The 22,281-nt window shown below is 45.0% G+C and overlaps 1 protein-coding gene across 1 annotated transcript in view; it reads right to left on the reverse strand.

Annotated features, from left to right (window-relative positions):
• Grm8 (glutamate metabotropic receptor 8) overlaps positions 1 to 6,290 on the reverse strand; it is a 729,702-nt gene extending 723,412 nt beyond the window's left edge. The window contains exon 1 of the mRNA XM_090333244.1: positions 6,176 to 6,290. The gene's annotated coding sequence lies outside the window, so the exon portion shown is untranslated. The remainder of the gene's footprint in view (positions 1 to 6,175) is intronic.
• Between the last annotated feature and the right edge of the window lie 15,991 nt (positions 6,291 to 22,281).

The following is a 22,281-nucleotide window of genomic DNA, read 5'->3' on the forward strand; positions in this document are numbered from 1 at the left end:
TTCCTCGTGGAGGCAGAGTAGGGATAGGGACCTTCCCTGGGCTCTTTGGACAGTCATGGGCTAGTGAAACTGAACATGCTACTTCATCTCTGTAGAATTCCTCTGTGAAATGAATGACCATATTCTGATCTTTAAGGTACCTTCCAGCTTCCCATTCCGAGGTTCTTTTATTTAATAAGAGATTATACTCAAGGGCCAGGAGTTTGGCCTAGTGGGTAAAGTGCTTGCCTAGCATGCATGAAGACCTGGGTTCGATTCCTTGGTACCACATATATAGAAAAAAAAGCCGGAAATGGTGCAGAGACTCAAGTGGTAGAGTTCTAGCCTTGAGAAAGTCCAAGGACAGTGCTCAGGCCCTGAGCTCAAGCCCAGGACTGGCGCAAAAAAAAAAAAAAAAAAAAAAAAAAAAAAAAGAGAGATTATACTCAAACATCAGAGCAAGGCTTTGCCAACTGAGCACAATTACTGATTTTGTTTGCAAGCTGAGTGACTTTTTCCCATCTGGAGAGAGGGCTATGAAAGCTCTTCTAGACAAGCAGGCCCCATATTAAGAAAATCTCATCCGCAAGAAGCTCAATGTACTAAACAGATAAATTAGAAGGTGATTATTTGCATTACAAAAGAATTCACCACAGGTTTCCTTTAATAGCTAAATCCTGTGCATTTAAAATACAATCTGATTTAGTAGAATTCAATTTGCACCCTTTTTTCCCAAAAACACAGCTGTTGCATCAAGAGACCATATTTAAAGATATGAGAAGCTTCTTTTGTTGCATGTGGCAGATTAGAAGAGGGAAATGGGGGTGAATGCCCCCAGTATGCCTGCAGTGTGTCACACAGTATCTCCTCCCTCCTAAAATTCACCTACACACTTGGCATTACAGCCTCATTCTGGATACAAAGACCTGCAAACAGGTATGTTATATTACCTGTACCAAGATTCTGGTCAGGGTTCAAATGCAGGACTGCTGTGTGTACCTTCCTCCACATCCCCTGGGAGCAGGGCTCTTGGTGGACTTGGCGCTGTCATGTGAGGTGTGAGTGAGTTATCCAAGCATCCTAGAAAACCCTCCTGCAGTCTCTTCAAGGCACTGAACAACTCACTTGGCTTTGTCTGAGGAATGATTGCTGCTTCCTACTTGGCTGTGAAATCAAAGGATATAATGTATATAAAAGTACTTCATAAACTACCAGAAGCTTTTAGAAAGGACAGGGAAATGATTAATGCATCATCAGTTCTGGAATTTAAATATTTTCCTGGTATAATGTTCTTAGGCATGCTGAGAAGATTACTATCCCATCATCCTTATGGCTGGTGTGATCTTAACAACAGTTGTGCATCTAAGAATAAGCCTTGGAAATTCCATATTGGGAGCCTGGAGCTTGAAGGAAAGCTGGAAGGACACAAGAGGAAAGTCAACGCTTGTGCAAGATGTGCCTGGTAAGCCTACAGTGGTGGATACTTGAAGCGTCCCAAGGGCTATTATGAAGGAAGTAGTGACAGGATACACTTTTGTAGTTTTGTTTTGTTTTGTTTTTAAATATAGCCAGGTACCAGTGGCTTATACCTGTAATCCTGATTACTCAGGAGGCTGAGATCTGAGCATCATGGTTCAAAGACAGCCTGCCTGATCAGGAAAGTCTATAAAGTCTTATGGAAGAGACCATAAGACTCATCTCCAATTAATCATACAAAAAAAAAGCCAGCTGCACAGCTGTAGCTCAAGTGATAAAACATTAGTCTTTAACACAAAAGCTTAAGGACCGTGTCCTAGCCCTAAATTCAAGCCCCACGACTGGTACCAAAAACCAAACAAAACTAGATAATGGGAAAACTTTCTAAATTATAAGCAGAACATAATTCTTTTACCCCTGAGGGTTATTGTCACTAGGAAAAAAAAAATCAGGTAATAAGAAGCCCAGCGTAGTTCTATCTTTAAACAAAATCTTTTTCTGGAAATTGGAAGGCTATGTACAATAACCTCTGTCCACTCCTCTTGAGCCTCTCCTACATCTTCCCACTTGTGGTGGACTGCTGCCCTCCCCACTACCTCCTCAAAGCTGGACCTTTTCCTGCCCTGGCTGGCGTCTTCCCTGGTCCTGGCTTCAAGAGCTTTCTCCCTCATTAGCCTGGTACTCTGCAGGAAGGAAGTGGAGACACTCCTATCATCCTCCAGCAAAAGTGTCTACATTTTTAACATGGTTCCTAAGTCAGTCATCATTTCTCTTTTCTCTTTCTTTCTTTTGTCAGTTATGGGGCTTGAACTCTGGGCCTGGGTGTTGTCCCAGAGCTCTTTAGCTCAAGGCTACCACCCTACCCCTTGAGCCATAGCACCACTTCCACTTTTCTAGTGGTTAACTGGAGATAAGAGTCTCACAGTCTTTAGTTCCCAGGCTGGCTTTGAACCATGATCCTCAGATCTCAGCATTCTAAGTAGCTAGGATTACAGGCTACCATGCCCAGCTCAGTCATCATTTTTTTTTTCATAGAAATACACCATTAACACCAGCTAAGTCTGGTGATGTAACAGGCTAGAGCAGGGAGCTCTACGTCAAGCTTGAACTCTCAACAGTGCCTCTGGAATCACTCCAGCAGTTATGTCCACAGCTCATAAGATGGGGCCTGAGAGAAGACATTTTGCTCAAGGTCCTTCCACTCCGCGGATGAGTTTGTACAGCCTGTCAAAGCATGAGTGGAATCTAAAATCAAAGAAAACAACATTCTCTGAGAGAAGCAAGGAAGAGAGAGGGGAGAGAGGGAAGAAGGGAGGGAGGGAGGGAGAGAGGAAGGGAGAGAGGAAGGAAGGAAGGAAGGAAGGAAGGAAGGAAGGAAGGAAGGAAGGAAGGAAGGAAGGAAGAGAGGAAGGAAGGGTCCTATACCTAAATCCCTAGCAAAGAACTAAAGCATTTTGAGATGGAAGCGGCAGACTCAGATCCTGGAACAAGGGATGTCACCTCTACTGGACAAACTACATGTGTGATACAAGATCAGGTTCTTCCCAGAAAACAGCAACTATTTCCTGAACCTTTGAGAGCCAAACTATTCAACAGGCACAGAGACCTGGCTAAGTCTTTGCTGGGGATCCAATGAGAGATAAACCCCTGCAGCAGTAGCAGTATCTTTTCAGGCACTGAAACAGAGCCATGCCACCCTGCAGACAAAAGCAAGGCCTTCTTTATGTTGAGCACTCTAACCATGGGGGGGCGGGGGTGGGGTGGGGGGAAGACAGCAGGCCAGAAACTTGGAAGGAAAACCATCGCTGCTGTCACAAGCATGTGTGTACAGCCTTCTGTGAGTCATGCCCTGAAAACAATGGAACATTCTTACACAAAGATTGGCACTAGATGCTGCCAATGTGAATGTCAGCTGGGTTATTTGCAGCATAAATATCAATTAAACAAGCCCCTCAGCAACCTCAACCTGCTCAGCCAAGTTTGAAAAGAGCATATCTCTCCAGACCTCTAACTTTCCCCTGCATTCACTGGGGTTCAACTTATCTATATATTCCTTTTGGTTTGTATTTTGTAGAATTATTCAAGCAGCCATAACTTGCAAAGGGGGGAGGAGGGTGATGAGGGGGAATAATAGAGCAGAAGTAACAAAAACCATATGAAACAAATTAACCTTCCCTAACCACATAGAACTGTGTTCTCCACATCTTCTTCCTTATTCTGAGCAAAATGTCTCCTAAAGAACCTCCTCTCATCTAATTGTCTCCACCTTGCTTACTTCAAAGGAAAACTTCAGTCTTTATCTTAGATGTGGTTACAACCTGTAGTGGACTCTAATGAGAAATTGCACTAGAAAATTATGTCCCTGATGAATAAGGTTTTCTTTTCAAGCAAGCCATATATTCTCAAAAAGCAGAGAATGAATTTCACAGAGCCAATTCTGTCTCCTACAGACATTGCTCGAGATATTATTCACAAGCAAGTGACCAAGGTAAACTAAAAGTGGTTTCTGTAGCCCATTTGCACTTATTGACAAACAATTTCATAACGGAACATGGAAATTGCAGTCAAGTACAATAAACTGTTTATCTGAAATCTACCTGCTAGTGGCTCCCCCCCCCTTTAATTTTTTCTTTCAAGCAAAATACAAGCTATGATCGGAATGCATTTCCCCCGGCTTGTAATTTTTCTTGTAAATATCCCCACCACAAACCCTACCTTCCAGTCTTGTCAACTGACAGGATTTACTGGCTAGGACCCTAATGTTTTCTTGGGTGCTCATAAGAATCCCACGCTCAGGTCTGTTGGCATTCCCTCCAGGGGTGGGGTTCGGTTGGGGGAACTGGGAAGTTTGTCTTCTGCACCCTAAGACCGGGCATATTTTCACACATACCCTGCCACTATCTTGGGCGCTCCTGACACACTCACACCTATTTGAGCCATCTGGGGTACTCAGGAAGCAATTCCTCAGAGAAGCGCGGGGGTGCTGTCTTGCACAACTGGGTGATTCTGATTCGCATGCTTCTCTACATTTCATTTGCGCGCGCGCGCGCGCGCACACACACACACACACACACACACACACACACACACAAAGCATGCCAAACAAATGGGGTTCTGCCGAGTCGGGAAGGACTTCGGTTTATATTTCCACCGAGTGCAGGAATCTCAAGCCTCTTGACAGAGCAGATGGGCTGAGTCTCCAGCTGAACCTCATCAGAAAGCAGCCCCTCACTCCCTCACCCCACCCGGGCCCCCCTCTCCGCCACCGTGTCTTCCTCGGCTCCTTGGACTAGAGCGGCTTCGTTCTGGGTAGAGGCACGAGCTGCAAGGAGTTGCCCCTCGCCGCCTCTCCGTGCACCCAGGCGCCGCCCCGGGGCTCCAGCCGGCGGGCGCGGCGCAGCCGGGAGCGCAGCCGCCACCACCACACCTGCTTCGCCCTGAGCGCCCCTGAACCCCCAGCTCCCGTTGATCTGCGCCAAACCGGGAGGTGCCGCTTAGGAGCGCCTCCCTTTTGCTTATGAAACTCAGGATCCCCGAGACCTTTCCTCCTCCCCACCCCCACCCCCCAACAACACACAAAACTCTGGCGTTCCCCGAGCCACCACGCCGAAAGGGGGGCCGGGGGTGTGAGGGTTCGGAGATGCCAGCCTCGCAGGGCTCACTCACGACGCCAACTCCAAGCTGAGCGTGCGCCCCGTGTGCCGGGCTGCGGATCTCCAGGACCCCCACCTCGGCCGGCTTCTCCAAGAGACACCCCCCCGCCTCTACGCCCCGGCACACGCAGCTCCCCTAGAATCTCATTCGACAGACAGGCAGCCCAAGCTCGGGAAAGCGGGGTTCCCTCCCCGCCCCAAACTCCTCCGGGAAACCGCTAACTTCGTGCCTCCTTCCCGTCAGATTCCCACACCGAAGGTACCTCGTCATGTTGTCGGGGCCGGGGCAAATCCACATCCAGCCGGGGCCGGTCCGGAGGTCACTCGCCCAGGGCGGGCGAGCCAGGCCGACAGACGGGCTCCCTTTTGATCCTACCCCGCCCTGCCCGCACTCCCCGGCCCAGGCTCCGCGCGCGCCGGCCCGCGGCCACCCTTCAGTCTCCCACCTCGGACTAAACTTTTGGGGAGGAAGGGGGGATCCCAGCGCCAAGCCTCGGGAGTTCCCGGAGAAACCTCCTTCCCCCCCAAGCTCCTCACTGGAATGTAATCTCGGGAAGACAAGAGGGGTGGCTGCCACGTAAAATCAACAGACACCCAATCAAGCTCCAACGCCCGGCCAGCCCCTCGCCCCCTGGTGCCCACTCTCCCCTCCCTCCCCCCCCCCCCCCCTCTCTCTCTCTCTCTCTCTCTCTCTCTCTCTCTCTCTCTCTCTCTCTCTCTCTCTCTCTCTCTCTCTCTCTCTCTCTCTCTCTCTCTCCCTCTCTCCATTCGCCCCCCCCCCCGCCAGTTGGCTTCCAGACTCGGCTGTGCAAGGCCACCTACTTGTGTCCAGAAAAAGCAAATGACCAAAGTGACGGGAGTAGGACGCGCCCGGCTTTCCGCTTGAACCGGGGCAGGGCGAGGGGATCAAATCGGGGGAATTCTTCTTTGTCAGCCAGCTCGGTGTTTGGGGAGGGGGTGGTGGGAGAGCTCCGAGCTGTTATTTTTTTTTACCCCTGTGGTGGGCACTTGCTTTCCTTTTTTTCCTTCTTTTCCTCCTCTGCCTGCTGCCCGGCGGGGAGTCTTACCCTGCTCCCCGCAGAGGGCGCGGTGAGGAAGCCCGCGGTGGCCCCGCAGCTCCATAGCGCCGCCGCCGCCGCCTCCGCCGCCGCGCCGAGCGCACCCCGAGGCGGGCCGCACTTGTGGCTGGTCTCCGGGCTGAGGGGGCTGAGGCTGCCGAGCCGCCGCCAAGTCTCTTCCATGTGAATAGCAAATACTCCCACCGGCCGCCCCGATTGGTCTGCGCCCCGCGCCTCCGGATCCTCCGCCCCAGGCCATTCACCCCGCGCCGCCACCGCGCGCGCCCGGACCCACGGCCCCCCGGGTTCGCGCCCGGGATCGCCAATCGCTGGGCGCCAACCTGTCACCTCGGAAGGACGCGGGAGGAGGAAGCCCGAGGGGCGGGAGTCGGGGTTGCGGCACGGCGTGGGCCGTCCCCGCGCAGGACCCCCGCCGCCGCCGCCTCGAGCTGCGCGGGGAACCAGCGATCTCAATCCCGGTGATGTTTTTCCCCTGAAATCCCCACCATCTGCTCCGCCCCCACCCTAAAGGGAGGGCTGGGGTGCGGGGGCCCAGGGCGCGCGGGCAAGCCCGGGGCGCGCGCGGGAAGGCGCCGGCCCACCCCCACCTCGGCGAGCCCGGGTCCCCACCCACAGGGCGCGTAGTTTTGGAGTGGGGGGGGCAGGACCGAAGACGATGTTCCGCCACGCTGCCGCCCCACGCACGCTCCAAGTGGAGCCCGCACTCCGCGCGGTTGGTTTCCCAGCAAACTTTGCCTCCACCAGCCCAGAGGGGGTTTCGCCATTTGTGCCGCCCCTCACCCCTCCACGTCTCGAGCGTCTCCACCCCACACGCTGTGCCCCGAGACCACCACCGCCACCAGGGCGCCTTCCATCCACCCCCTGGAAGAACTGGACGTGGCTGCACGCGGAGGGGCGCTCGGTGCGGGGAGGAGCGGGGTGACCGTCCTTGAGTGGAAACTCCTGCGGAGCGAGGCGCGGAGGCAGGGGAGCCCCGGGATTCCCTTCGCCTCCAGCCGATGGGAACCCACGGAGCTCCCCGCAGTCGGTCCAGCGCCCAGCCCCTACCCACACCTGCTGGGTGGACGAGGAAGGGCCACCCCCCGCACCTCTGCGCTGCCTGGCCGTGTGTTGGTGAGAAAGTTCCATCTAGAGGTGGCCGGGCGCAACTGCAGCCCGGGCCCAGGGCCAGGAGCCAGGGAGGGAGGGACGCTGAGGGGGGTGGGGGAAAAGAGATCTGGGCAGCAAGATTGAGAAGGGAAACCCCAGAGACTCCCAGGTCGGTCTCCCACCCCACCTCTCTACACATCTGGAAACCTCTGCCATGGATGTGAACTTCCAAGCATCACGATACGTTCACTGTACACAGGAATGTATGCATTATGCATTCGTGTCCAGATTTGAGTTTCACATCAGCTCTGTAAACATGATCAAAATGATGAACCCCACTCTACAGATGAAGAAGGAAACCGACATAGAAACACACCCGAGAAATCCTAGAATCAAAAATCAAGAATTTCAAAGCTCTGTAGACATTGCCTACCCAGCAACCGTGTGAAATTTCCGTTGAGAAGACAGCTGTCTCTTTTCTTGTTTCTGAAAGCCACCCTTCCCTCTTTCACTTAGCAAGATCTACGATTTTGGCAGCTCAGGGATTTTCTTTCTTATCTATTCATTCCTTGTACCATCTCTGCAGGAGAAGCTACTTGATGGGAGAAACCTTCTTTTATGGCACCACCATATGGAATGAGGAGAGAAGATTTCAAAAGCTGAAATAGGCTGGGTCACCTGTCCCCAGATGTTTCTGCCTAGGAAACCTCAATTCGCAGGAAATATTCAGTGCCTCCTTGAAAGAATAGCAGAACAGGGCAAGTTGGGATAGGAAAGGTGAAAAGAATCCATCGTTGGCCCAGAAATGCAGTGGAATGGATTAGTTGGTTGCCTTTCTTAGGCACTGAAAGAACATTCCTTCCTCCAAATAGGAAGGTATGTACGGAACAGCTTGGTTTCCACAGCAGACAGCCCAGCCCAGCCCAAACCCCAGACCCCAGACCTCTGTCCGAGCAGAGTTATCATAGGTCATACAAGAGTATAAATAAATCCCTCTCTAGACCCTTCACTATGTCTGTCTGAATATATTTGTGGGAGAAGGATAAAGCAGGGACAGGCAGAGTAAACCTGAAAATACCACAAGGCCTAGAGCTGCCTGCTGACCATGCTCTGGTCTTCAGGGTCTGCTGGGGGTTAACTATAAGCCCACTGGGATTGTTGCCTCTTGTTAGCCAGGAGGCCTGTGACCTGGTGTCCTGGTGGGGTCATTCCAAACGAGGACAACACTACTGGCTGTGGCTTTGGAGGCCTGACAAGGCCAAGTGAACTGCTAAGAAATGCCTAGTGGAGTTGCTTCTCCTTTCCCTGTTGCTCATTTCCTGCCGAGAACTGGTACCTTATAAGCACAGGGCTGCCTTTTCTGTTGCACCCTTCTGAGGGAAAAGCAGATCTGATCTCTCTTAGGGAAAGTATCATTTGGATGTTTGGTTTTGTATCATCCTATTTAGAATAGAGCCATCATTCGAATCACACAGGAAATCTGGTCAGTAGGGAATAGGGCCCTTTGCCATACTCTTGAATATACCCAAGACTTTACCCAGAAGCCCCAAGCAAGTGATATGGGCTCATACACTGATCAGAACCCACCTAGAATGACTGACATCCCTAGGCAAAGGAATGGTCTCTTGCACTGATAGGGCCATGTTCACATCAAACAGATATCAGCTAGACAAGCCCTACTTATGTAGCCTAGACACTCTTCAGTCCAAGCCCAGGCATCCCAGTGCCCACAAGCAGGTGATTTCACTGTCACCCCCAGCCACCCCTGGTGCTCCTACTTTCTGTAGCATGAAGCATGCCTTCACCAAGTATCTGACCTTATCATCCACCTTGTTCCAAATATTTATGTAAACCAAATACATTTCCTGGTAGTTAATCCTTCAAGAAGATAGGCCTACAATATTCTCATTTTTGGTTGATTTCAAATGTGAGAGCTGCCCATGTGTTAGAAAATGCAAACAAAAAAGTAATCAATGTCATATGTTTGAGGTACATGCTATGCTATGCTCTGCATTCCACACATGAAGATTCGTGGCACAATTCCTGCATTAGGGGTGATCATGAAGGCCCACTCACCCAAGAGAGAGTTCTGACACAGCAAAGCTGAAAGTAGAAAAACGAGAATTCGTTTCTTTCAGAAACTAAGACAGACAATATTTGTTTTTCTTGCTAGACCATCTGCAAGTAGCAATGAGTATATCATGTGGGGTTTGCTCAATTTATTAAGACACTGCCAGAAACAAGATCAGACATGTTAGACTGACAATCATAAAAAGCCTGGAAGATTTCTGAAAACAGATGCTTCTTACTCTGTCTGTAGTCAGCTAATACCTGCACACCGCATTCATGGAAGAAATTCCCTGAGAGGGTGAATGCATTAGGCTGGATGCGTATCTGTCTCTCTCTGCTGGATGTGTATCTGGGTACCTCCTAACGCATCACCTGAGACAAAGATTCAAGGGTAAAGCGTTTATTTCAGAGGAGAAGTAAACAGCATTATTCAGGAGGGAAAGTGAAGCAATGAAGGGTCCATTTTCAAAATAGGCAGTGCTCAGCCAGGTACCAGTCACTCATAACTGTGATCTTAGCTACTCAGGAAGCTGAGATCTAAGGCTGGCCATTCAAAGCCAGCCTAGGCAAACAAATCCCAGAGACTCTTATCTCCAATTGACCACCAAAAAGCCGGAACTAGAGCTGTGGCTCAGTTGAAAAAGTTACAGCTTTGTGTGAAAAAGCTAAGGGACAGAGCCCAGGTCCCGACTTCAAGCCCTAGTAATAGTATCTTAAAAAAAAAAAGGACATTGCAGCACTATTTACCATAGCAAAGATATGGAACCAACCCAGGTGTCCCTCAGTTAATGAGTGGATCAACAGGATGTGGTATTTATACACAATGGAATTCTATGCTGCTGTCAGAAAGAATGACATCGCCCCATTTGTTAGGAAATGGAAAGACTTAGAAAAAATCATATTAAGTGAAGGAAGCCAGACTCAAAGGAACATAGGCTCAATGGTTTCCCTCATTTGTCATAATCAGGAGAAACCTTGGGCTCTCCTAGCAGAGATTTGGAATAAAGCAAAACCTAGATACATAAGGCCATACAGTATGATGCTAAATGAAAGGACCTCTAGGATATTGAAACAAAAGCCATATAATGAGTGATTGTAGTCCTTAATGTACTATGTTATCTCTCATCTCTTTTGCTGTCCCTTGGTTATCTCATATTGTTACAGTATCTCACTTTGTTATCTGATATACTGGATATATTTGTATTTGGTTATTTGAAATTGGATAGGGAAGAGGGGAAAACAAGATGAGGGGTGGGAGTGGAGGGAAGGGAAATGGGGACCAAGACATGAGAAAGGGTATCAATGTATGTGAATTAATGCACCTTCTATCTGGCGAATATAATGTAACCCTTCTATTAATTACAAAAAAAATACATGGGAAAAAAAAGGACATTGTTGTAGGGACTTGGAATCTTAATCCAGTGGAGAACACTACAATCCAGTGGATAATACACACCAGAAACTGGCTGTGTTATATATACAGCACTTCCTATCATGTTTGGTTTTGAATTGTTTCTAAATGAGGAGAATTCTCCAATACTTTCAGCCTACATGGGTGACAAAGCAGCCCCAGAATTCAGTAAAGCCCTTTGGCAAAGAAGTGTAGGCGCTGGCAGTAAGCAGGTGATGTGTAAGGGAGAGAAAGTGTAGGCAATCCACAGCAGGCGTCTGCAACATCTGTCTTATATAAACCTCATAAAACATAGAGTAACAAGGGACTGTCTCTCCACCAGTAATACAAGGACCACTTGCCTTAGAATTACTGGGTTGCTGGTTAAAAGCACACACACTCTATCTGAAAGTTGTCTGAATGAGATTCCTAGGATAGTACTGGAGAATTTGCATGTTTTGCAAACATTCCAGGTGGGTTTGATAGTCACTAAAATTTGAAATCCAGTACATTCAAGAAATCGTCTTCCAGCAGGCAGTGCATTTAAATGTATTAAGACTTATTTACAAAGCCTAGAAGGCAGACTTTAGAACCCTGGGAATGGATGCCACGCTGTTCATGGCCAGAAATGTCCTTTGTTCTTTCTCCCAACAGAGAGGTTTAAACACTGCGTCTAGTGATTTCTGAGGGAAGAAATGAGTTTAAGTTCCAGCTCTAACTTTACTATTACCAAATCATATCATCTTGAACGTTTAACACTTCTGCATTACAATTCCTTATTTACAAGGATCCCTGTGGCAGATATGTACCTGTCCAGCCAAGATCCATGCTCCCCTTTCAATAGTGGTACATCATTGCTAGAATGAGGCTAACACACACACACACACACACACACACACACACACACACACACACACTCTAGTGATATATCATCACATAATAGTAGTATAGTAGTATAATTCTTTCTCTCTCTCTCTCTCTCTCTCTCTCTCTCTCTCTCTCTCTCTCTCTCTCTCTCTCTCTCTCTCTTTCTCTCTCAAAGGTTACATTTCCTCCCACCTCCTTGCATCTAGGTAAGGCCACATACCTAGTTATAACTTTCAAAATATAAATAGGTGGTATCACTTCTAGGCAGGGGCACTAAAAAAAAACCTGCCTTTCTTCTTTTGCTTTCAGTCAGAGAACCCTGTGATCCTAGGATTGACAGCTGATAGAGTTTATAGCTTCTGTTCCCGAAGTTCAATATGTTAAAGGATTTGTCCCCTCAGTGGTGGAAACTAAGATATGAGGCCTAGCTGGGAGGTCTTTGGGTCAGTGGAGTTGTACTCTCAAAGCCTTGTGGGAAATGGCCCCTTGGTCTCTTTCTCCACTTTTCTTTCAGTTAAAGTCAGCAGTTTTTGCTCTATAGTACTACATGCTCTTGAGGTATTCTTCAGTAATCTCAAAAGCTACAAGCTAGTTAGGTAGGGGGAGGATTCAAGGGAGACACAGGAATGGAAGGAGGATGGGTGAGCAAATGTAGTCATTATGTTCTATGTTCATCATGTCATTGTTGAATTATGCACCTTGAAGGGAAAGATGAGAGGGAGGAACACTGGGGGAGAATGATGGAAGGAGGAGCATTGATCAAGATTATTATTCTTATAACCTCTTTGACAATGACTTTATACTAATAATAAACAAAAGCAACAGGCCAGCTGATTATAGACTGACTTCTCTAAAACTGTGAGCCAAAAATACTCAACCTTTTGTTATAAATTGATTGTCTCTGGGATTTCCTATAATGGTAGACCAGTCACTGAAGTTACCAGAAACACCCACACTTCATTGCTACCCAAACAAGAATCTTGTATAGTTCAGTCACTGAAATTTGTGGATTTTATCATAATAGCACAAAGTGTTATTCTTATTATAAAGCTAACATGGTACCATAAGTCCTCCATGACCTAGTGACCTAGGAAGTTCCGGGGTGGCACCCTGGGGAAGGGGTTGTTCCTGCCAATGTAACCACCACTTGAGATCCAACTTGCATTCATGTCCACATGCCATTCTTTGACTTTTAGGCACCCAGAAGCACACAGCCACCTTCAGGTGTTCCGTAAGCCCAGCCCTCTCTTCCACTGGCATGGATCTGGCCTGTGAAGAAAATGGAAAGCTAATGCAGCAACACCTCTGCATGTGTGCCTCTTCCCTGAGTACATACTCAGTAGGACCAAGGGCCCATTGGGACATCTTTGGATCAGGAAGAAGAATAGCTTTTTATTTCTTTTCAGATGCTTTCCCCCAAGAATTAAAAGGTAGATTTTTTTTGTACCACCCAAGAAAGGGAATATGTACTCTCAACAAGCCCTAGACAAAGGTCCTCAGTATTTTTCTAGATCCTTTTTTTTTTTTTGATTGTGGGGTTTGGATTCTGGGCCTGGGAGCTATCCCTGAGATCTTCAGCTCAAGGCTAGAGCTCTACCACTTTGCATCACAGTGCCACGTCCAGTTTTCTGGTGGTTAATTGGAGATAAGAGTCTCATTCATTCCCGGTTGGCTTTGAACAGTGATCCTCAGATCTCAGCTTCCTGAGTAGCTAGGATTACAGGCATGAGCCACCAGTGCCCAGCTTTCTAGGTCCATTCTGGACAGGCCAGTTAGTCCTATTTTCTCCTTAGACAACTTCCCAGACTTCTGGAACACCCTACGGTTAACACAGACAGTTCAGCTGTAGTTTGATTATGTTCCTTCATTTTGTTTCTTAAGGCATATCTGTGAGTCTGTACTAAACGGTAGTGGCTAGGACTATATTCCTAGCTGGTATAGTAAATAATTATGAGTTACTTGACCATTAACCTTGGGAGAAAACAATCAAATAGGCATATTACTACCATCACCACACATCCACTATTACCACCACCATCACCATCACCAGAGGAGACACACACAATTGCTTTCCAGGCTAAATGCTGACACTGAAGAAAGCAGTGTGTGTGTGTGTGTGTGTGTGTGTGTGTGTGTGTGTGTGTGTATGTATGTGTGTGTTACATAAAATGTATAGCATATTTTGAAATACTTTGTGAAAACTGCTGCATGCAATTCAATTCCTAATGTGAGTTTTCTTCAGGTAGTTCAGCTGTGAAGGGTTTAATAATTTTTTAAATCTTATATTTCTCAAATTACTCATGAAACTTTAAATATGAACCTCTGTCACCTAAGTTAAGAAAAATCACTTAGGACAACAGCAAACAAACAAAAATAAACATAAGTGGTTGCTACAAGCTGATATTGTCTAGAAAATAATCTGTATTACATTTCATGTGGTTTTAAGTTCATAAAAAAAACTTTTTGTGGGGTGCATTGGTTTCTGGATCTCACTGCTCACTTTCCTAAGCAGCTTTTACCTTTGCTTTGAAATCAAGATATACTGAAAAAAATCACTTTAGGGGATAATCTTGATGTAAAAATTAAGCATTAGTTTCATGGAACTTCCACTGGCAAAATAGTTTAGCTTGTTTGGTCACTTGTCTTTCAACTAAACAAGGGGCAGCAGCCAAACAAAAGCATGTACAGAAATATGACATAAGCTATTTGGTTCTTTCCAAGGTTAATCATGAAGTGACTCAGGATTATCTATTTGACTCAGGGACTGAAATAAAGTCATAGCCCCTATTCCATAAGACATGTCAGAGAAAATGTAGGGAAACCAGCAACCCATGGCTTATCAGTGTGCATGTCTTTGGGATGTACAGGGGTCTGGAAAGGCTTTGGGAAGATAAGATCAAGCTGAATTGGGATGATGACTAGAAAAGAAATAGTGAGTGGAACTTGGCATTTACCCAATCATCCAGAAACAAGGACATACTAAATCCACTAGCACAACAATGTTAATTGCAGCACTATTTACCATAGCAAAGATATGGAACTGACCCAGATGCCCCTCAGTTGATGATTGAATCAAGAAAATGTGATATTTATATATAATGGAATTCTATGCTGCCATCAGAAAGAACGACAACACCCCATTTGCAAGGAAATGGAAAGACTTAGAAAAAAATTATATTAAGTGAAGCAAGCCAGACTCAAAGGAACATAGGCTCAATGTTTTCCTTCATTTGTAATAATTAGTATACATCTAGGACTCTCCTAGCAGAAGTTTACAATAGGGAAATACCTAGATACATAAGGCCAGATAGGATGAGGCTAAACGAAAGGACCTCCAAGATATGGAAACAAGAACCATATAATGTGTGATTGTTGTTCTTAATGTACTATGTTATCTCTCATCTCTTTTGCTGTCCCTTGGTTATCTCATATTGTTACAGTATTTACCTTGTTATCTGGTATATTTTATATATATATATATGTTTACTTATTTGAAATAGGATAGGGAAAGGGGGAAAATGAGGGGAGGGGTGGGGGAAGGGAAATAGGGATAAAAACACGAGAAGGGATATCAATGTATATGAAGTAATTCACCTTCTATCTGGCGAATATAATGTAACCCTTCTATTAATTACAATAAAAAAAGAAATAGTGAGTGGAAGAAAATGGCTTCTCCTCCCCCCCCCCCACACACACACAGGGAGTTCAAGTGAATCACAATAAAACATCTTCTAAGTGAAAATATGGGTTAAGGCATGCAAGTCAGAGTATTGAGATATAAAAAGGTTCAGTAAAGAAGAGTTAACTTAGAAGTAACTAGAACTGTGTAACAAGATTTTTTCCCCAAAACTTACCCTTTGCACAATGCAAGATTTTTTATCTTGTGCTTCCTATGAGTGAGGAACACATGGCTTAGCTAGATTGTTTGCTCAGGTCATCTCAGAAGTAATAGAATCAAGATATTAGATAGGGCCTTACTCACATTAAGACAAGTCTTGAAAGTCGACTGAGGCAGGATTTGCTTCCCAGGTCACTTAGTAGCTATTGGTAGGAGTTAGTTTTTAGCAGGCTATTGGATTGGGAGCCTTAGATCCTCACTGGCTGTTGGCCAAAGGCCAACCCCAGTTCCTTGTCCATGTAGAGGGTCCATAAGGCAGCTCAAGGTGGTAACAGACTCCATCAGAATGAGCAAGTGAGAGAGCAAAAGAATCCCAATAGGATGGAAGCCCCATTTTTTTGTAACCTAATCCTGGAAATGACATCCTATTGTGTTTGCTGTATTCCATTCATTAGAAATGAGCTTCCAAGTCAAACACATATTCAAGGAAAAGGAAGAGATTACACAAGAGCAAGCTACTGGGAAGCAGGAATTATGGGCTTCCCTTAGAGGTCCAGTGCCAAAGGGGATTCTATAGTTGGTTCTTGTAAGATAAAGCCACAGGGGTATTCGCAAAAAAAGAAAAAAAATCCCTGCCTACCTGCAACTGGACAGCTGGATCAGATATTCATACATCATTTATAAAGCACTCTAGTTAACAGAGTCAACAATACATTTAAGGAAAATGTGACCGGGAGAGACAACTATAGGAAAGGAAGTCATCACTTTGTAACCGCCCTAGTTTTGTTTTCTATCTCTAGATGGTCACAAAGCACTCTAAAGGGTTTCTTCCATGCATACCTCACATGGTCTCATTTCCCCTTCTTCCAGGTCCACACACTTAGAGGTGACTCCATTACAGGAAAGAAAGGTATTACATTTTGGAGTGTCTTTCTCAGTAGGAAAAGAACAGAGAGTGACAACAAAGAGAATAGGAGGAGAAGTGATAGAGAAGAAGAAGAAGAAGAAGAAGAAGAAGAAGAAGAAGAAGAAGAAGAAGAAGAAGAAGAAGAGGAGGAGGAGGAGGAGGAGGAGGAGGAGGAGGAGGAGGAGGAGGAGGAGGAGGAGGAGGAGGAGGAAGACAGGAGAGGCTGGGGGGGGGATTGCTTAGCCACCTGTGTTTTTAGCATCATAAATTAGAAGCAAGGGAAGAATCTCAACTTCCCTTGAGCCCAGCTCAGTAGCTGGAGGAGGATGGATCCACATAAGATTTATCAGACCTGAGAATTTGGGGGAGGAGGAATCTTTCTCCAAGGACAGGTTACTGGATGATCAAAGCTGTGAGGCATTTAGACTGGACCATCACAAGCCCCTTTCCTTCCATCTTCTACCTGCCTATGTCTGGCCCTCTCTTCCCCTGGCTTCCTACCTTCATCTGCTAGCTTTACTCTTCCTCAGCCACCTTCCTGTTTACCATGCTTCTTTCTCCATTTCTGTCAGTTCTCACTCCTTCAATGAACTTATTACCGAACAAGGGACATTTATTGTAATTCTCATTTCTAGAATAACCTTGAAGTTGGTTACTTGTAACTTCTTACATAATAACAGCATTATCTTTAATTCCTGTGACCCTCTTTTCCTTTCTCTTATGGCCCTTGATGGGAAAAAAAGGTATTTCTGCTAATAACCATGTATAAAATTTTAAGAGTATCCTTGCTAGTATAGCCTTACTTTATAAAAGGCTCATTATCCAAAATAAGTTCAAATTGGCAATTGGAAACCAGAGTGACCTGTCAAATCAGAACTAAATTTAAAATCTTGCTGATGACCTGAGGATCAAAATTTTCTCATAGTATAAAGTCAGTACAAAGACACACTTAATACTAAACTGGCTTAATGGTTTATATTGCAAATCTATTGTTACAGCCTGACAAATGACAGCCAAAAGCTTTATAGCTGGAAAGAAAGAAAGAAAGGAAGAAAGAAAGAAAGAAAGAAAGAAAGAAAGAAAGAAAGAAAGAAAGAAAGAGAGGAAAGAAAGTGATCTTAAGCAATAATTTGATCTCAACCCAGAGGAGGGAGGGGCTAGCTCTTGGAAGCCTAAAATTAAACCTTTCACCTCAATTCAGATACTATTTTAGCAGCAGCTGCAAAGCCTCCAGCTGCCACCCTCTGAGGTGTGATCCTGTCACTGTCACACTCACAGAGAACTGTGTAGTGGCAATGTCTTGATGGTGAAATCTCCCAGAGACACCTGGGTGTCACAGGACCTTGTGCCAGCTGCCACAAATAAGGGATATTCTCACTTTCTCCAGCACCAGGCAAGGAAGGAACATCCTCTCAAGTCACCATTTTAGGTAAAGCCAGGGCCTTCCCATAATGATATCTAGATAATTCATTTAAACTCTGTCTAAGTCTAAGTCAGGTAAGGCTATTGTAAATGCCCTAGTGAATAGACAGACAACACTGTCTTCAGGGAGACACTGAAACCCAGCTAGCCTCGTATAGCTATCAAAACCCATTCTCCAAAAAAAAGATGGAAGATCTTAATAATCAAAACCACTATTGGTGGTTTGAAAGAAAATATCCACTAGGGGAGGATTTGCTTTTGAACCAAGTTCTATAAAGATCTACACCAGTCTCCATCTAGCTCCTGTGGCAAAAATACTCTCTAATGTTTGTTTGAGAAAGCATTTCACTATTATATCCCAGGCTAGCTTTGAACTTGCTATATAGCCCAGACTGGCTGCAAATGCATTAAACTCTCAATCCTACTCCCTCAGTCTCCAAAGTACTAGAATTACAGGCATGTACCACCACACCCAGTCCTTTCTAAACCTTGGTTGAAATGAATTGACATATGATTAAGTGAACAAAGTTAAGGACTTTCCAAGACATTACAGTACAATTTTCAAAGTGACATTTTCTATTGAAAATCATTTATTTAGGACAGTATTAAAGAGTTTTGAATGACCACACAGATAATTGGAAAAAAAAATCTCTTGGATAGGGATCATGAGAAATATCACTGATATCACTTGGTACACAATATATCTTAGTTTCCGTGACTGGTTTGTATTATGGTTTGAATAGGAAACAGACTTTATAGATTCACATATGAAAGCCTAGGTCTCCATCTGGTGGTACTGTTTTGGGAGGTTCTGGGCACTCCAGGAGTGGGGCCTAGCTGAAGGAAGTAGCTCACTAGAAGCATGTCCCAACGATAACTTGGTACTGGGTTCCTAGCCCTTTCTCTGCCTCCTGTCCATGACATGAGCTGTTCTGTCAGCTTTTCCATAATACACAGACACCCTGAACCTGTGAACTAAGTAAGCCTTTCCTTCTGGAGTTGACTCTTTCAGTTGTTCTGCCACAACAATGAGGACAGTAACTACAAACAGGTTGATAAAACTGACTTCAGAGAAAGGACAGGCAAGATATACTAAAGACTACCATGCCACACTTCCTGTCGCATGCCTTACTTCTCATCAGAGTTCCATATATCCTTACATAATAAATATGACAACAAAGTAATTTAAAATAAATAGGTAGAAAAAAGGGGTTTGGTACAACAGAAATATAGAATCCTTTCCTAATCTGTACAAGGCCCTGGGTTAGAACCCTAGCAATACACACATTCATAAACACACACACACACGCACACGCACGCACACACACACACACACACACACACACACACACAGAACTTAACTGTCACATGGAAGGATGAATGGGTTGTCTAAAGAATAAAATAAGAGTACCTTTATTTAGGCTGGGAATGTGGCTTAGTGGTAGAGGGCTTTTCTAGCATGCATGAAGCCCTAAGTTTGATTCCTCACTACCACATAAACAAAAAAAGCCAGAAGTGGCACTGTAGCTCAAGTGGTAGAGTGCTAGCCTTGAGCAAAAGAAGCTCAGGGACAGTGCCCAGGTCCTGAGTTCAAGCCCCAGGACTGACCAAAAAATGAGTATCTGTTATTAAATCAAGAAGCACTAATGTCCAGATGCCCCTCAATGAACAAATAGATCAGGAAGATGTGGTATATATACCACATCTTATACTCATCCATTAGAAAGAATAATATTGTATCATTAGTAAAAAAAATGGAAAGACCTGGATCTAATTGTATTGTGTTAAGTAAGACATACCCAGAGAAGCAAAGATCCATGTTTTCCCTTATATGTGGAAGCCAGTGGTAGGTAAAGACATACAAATATATCAACTGAAATACAGAAGGTTCAAGAGGTTCTCAGTAGTGTAATTCCTTAGAAAGTCAAAATAAAAGTTCATCAAAATAAAACACCAGGGAGCTACAACACCAGGTACTCAAAAGGGGTGAGATGAGGTCAACCGGTCAGGGCAAGCAATAAAGAGGAGAAAAGGGGGAAATGCAGACAAGAATCCAAGTATATTCTACAAAATTAAGAATGAAGGAAGGGGTAGTTAAGGATACTTTGTTAAATGGACATTCCTTGGTGTGACTACTTAAAGATACTGGTACTTTTTAAATACAAGCACTAGGCATTCAAATAGGCATGTTAAATTATAACCCCTTTACATAACCTTTTAAAGTTCAGAAAATAAAACACAAAAATAAACACTTAAAAAGAGCATTTGTGGCCGAGAGTTTGGCCTAGTGGTAGAGTACTTGCCTAGCATAAATGGCAAAAGCAGGAAATGGTGCTCTGGTTCAAGTGGTAAAGCACATAGCCTTGAGAAAGCAAAAACAGTGCTGAGGCCCTGAGTTCAAGCCCCAGGACTGGCAAGAAAAAAAAAGAGCATTTGTGATGAAATAATTCAATTTCCTTTTACCCAAGACAAAAGTAGAATTTCAAATGGATAAATACATATATATATACATATATATGTATGATATATGAAACATACATATAACATAATATATGTGATATATTACTGAAAGATAAAGGAAGGGATAAGCAAAAGCAATGACTTCATACAAAAAGTCACCTGTGAACAGAATCTTCACTGTATAAAAACCTTGGCACACCAGAGTGTCAGAAAGCTACATAGTATTTGAAAAACCACAAAATGTCATCACTGAGAGCACTTTCAGTATGGTACCAGCCCTCGATTTTTATTGTCTAAGCCAACTTTACAGCTCTTCAGGGACAGAGGTTAATTTGTAGATTTTTTTTATAGAACAGATAACCAGAGAAGTTATGGTTTATGACTTCGTTGGATATTAACCACTTTTGTTTTCAGTCCTTTAATCTTATTTTAGCATTGCCTATAACTGCCTAAAACTCAAATATTCTTTGAACCTGTTTCAACATCTTACCAGTTCCTTTAGTAGATAGGGAGTTGAATAAAATGTTTGACAAGTGTTCATTTTCTATTTGCATGAATCACAGTTTTCCTCTTAGGAGCTGCATGACACTGTCTCATACCTGTAATCCTAGATTCCCAAGAGGCTGAGATCTGAGGATCTGGTTTGAAGCAAGCCCAGGCAGAAAAGTCCATGAGACTATTACCTCAATGAACTATTGAGAAAAAGCTGGCTCATATGGTAGAGTGATAGCCTTGAGGGGAAAAAAAAAATCTCAAGGAACACATCCAAGCCCTGAGTTTAAGCCCAGGACCAGTTAAAGAAAAAGAAAATCCTAGGGATCTTCACAACACATCCTTCAGGAAACTTTAGTTGATTATAGAACTAAAACTTCCACCTTCAGTTCTTCCCAATTCTCAGACTCTGTACAACCAGCCGATGGGCTGCTCCCTTGATGTCATCCCTCCCAAACTGTGACCTGTGAAGTCCTACATGAAAGCAGCATCCCACACTTTGCCTGTGAAGAGAGTGCAAATTTGGGGCTTTCACTCACCACTGAACTGATTGCTGAGGCGCCTCTCCCAGCTCCAGGGTGACTACAAAGAGATTGCCAGGAAAAGGAGGAATTTCCTGCAGGGAGTTGGCATTGGTTCCATGTTCCTTCCTCTCTAGACCCCTGATAAATGGTGGCACTTGGAAGAGAAACTTTGTAATAGAAATACTTAAGACATTGACATTTAAACTTAATAGAGGTAGTGAGGATAGTTGTTACATTTCATTAACAAGGGGTGGGGAGGTGCAGAACACTTAGGTGTCAGTCAAGGATTGTTCTGGAAGATGTGTGGCGCCCAAAGGCTGCATATTACTGTCACAGCCCCACCAGCGGGCTCCAGTCACTGAGCAGCCAAATGGCAAAGACTCCTTAGAGGGAGCAGTAAAGCCCATGTGAATGTCTTAATATGACAGGACCCTCCTTTTCTTCTCTTAGAGAGAAGATTTTTTTAATATGAATATTGAACATTCTGGGGGCTCAGTAAGGCCCTAAAGTCACAGTTTTTTCCCTTACAAGGCTTCAGGTCAAGCGTCTGGCTGTCATCACTGCTTCACATCACCTCATCATCTGTTTCAAAAATGCCAGGGAGGGATGGCCGATGCCTTAATCATAGCTGCTTGCGTGGCAGAGATCAGCAGGATTGTGTTTTGAAGCCAGCCTGGGCAAAGAGGTCATGAGACAATCCATCTCAATCAATAGCAGCTAAAACTCCATCTCCACAGACAAAAGTTGAGTACCGTGCTATGTTCCTCTCATCTCAACTATGACAGGAAGCATGAGACAAGAGAAGCACAGTCCAGGCTGTTCTGGTCTAGTTTTATCTAGACCCCATGTCAAACATAACCAGATCAAAAAATAACTGGAAGTATGGCTTACATGGTAGAGTGCCCTGAGCTCAAACTCTTGTACAGCAAGAGAGGGAAAAAAATCCTCTGTTAAGAATGCAGATTTCTAGCCAGGCACTAGTGCTCCATCCCTATAATCCTAGCTACTCACAAGGCCAAGATATGAGGATCACAG

Source organism: Megascapheus bottae, chromosome 5 (genome assembly GCF_031878675.1).
Source record: "Megascapheus bottae isolate mThoBot1 chromosome 5, mThoBot2.hap1, whole genome shotgun sequence".
In the NCBI taxonomy this organism is placed as follows: domain Eukaryota; kingdom Metazoa; phylum Chordata; class Mammalia; order Rodentia; family Geomyidae; genus Megascapheus; species Megascapheus bottae.